The sequence below is a fragment of the Lupinus angustifolius genome, chromosome LG06 (assembly GCF_001865875.1).
Source record: "Lupinus angustifolius cultivar Tanjil chromosome LG06, LupAngTanjil_v1.0, whole genome shotgun sequence".
Lineage (NCBI taxonomy): Eukaryota > Viridiplantae > Streptophyta > Magnoliopsida > Fabales > Fabaceae > Lupinus > Lupinus angustifolius.
The window spans coordinates 13132046-13132949 of record NC_032014.1 but is presented as its reverse complement, the minus strand read 5'-3'; positions in this window follow the sequence as shown (position 1 = coordinate 13132949).

The window sequence follows — 904 nt, the reverse complement described above, 5'->3', positions numbered from 1 at the left end:
TCATTCTCGTCCTCGTCCTATCCTCATCCTCATCCTCATCCTCATCCTATCCTCATTCTCGTTCTGGTCCTCATCCTTTCCTCATCCTCATCCTCATCTTCTTCATCCTATCCTCATTCTCATCCTCCTCATATCCTCATCCTCAACTATACTCATACTCATCCTCATCCTCATACTCATACTCATCCTCATCCTCATCGTCATCCTATCCTATTCCTCATCCTCATCCTGATCCTATCCTCATCCTCATCCTACTCTCATCCTCATCCTATCCTCATCCTCTTTCTCGTCCTCATCCTCATCCTATCCTCATCCTCATCCTCATTCTCGTCCTCATCCTACCTCATCCTCATCCTCTTCCTCTTCCTCATCCTATCCTCCTCCTCTTTCTCGTCCTCATCCTATCCTCGTCCTCTTCCTCATCCTCACCCCACTCCTTATCCTATCCTTCTCGTCATCCACATTCTCATCCTCATCCACTTCCTCATCCTCATTCTATTCCTCATCCTATCCTCATCCTCATTCTCGTCCTCATCCTATCCTCGTCCTCTTCCTCATCCTCATCTTATCCTCATTCTCGTCCTCATCCTATCCTCGTCCTCTTCCTCATCCTCATCTTATCCTCATTCTCGTCCTCATCCTATCCTCGTCCTCTTCCTCATCCTCATCTTATCCTCATTCTCGTCCTCATCCTATCCTCGTCCTCTTCCTCATCCTCATCTTATCCTCATTCTCGTCCTCATCCTATCCTCGTCCTCTTCCTCATCCTCATCTTATCCTCATTCTCGTCCTCATCCTATCCTCGTCCTCTTCCTCATCCTCATCTTATCCTCATTCTCGTCCTCATCCTATCCTCGTCCTCTTCCTCATCCTCATCTTATCCTCATTCTCGTCCTCATCCTAT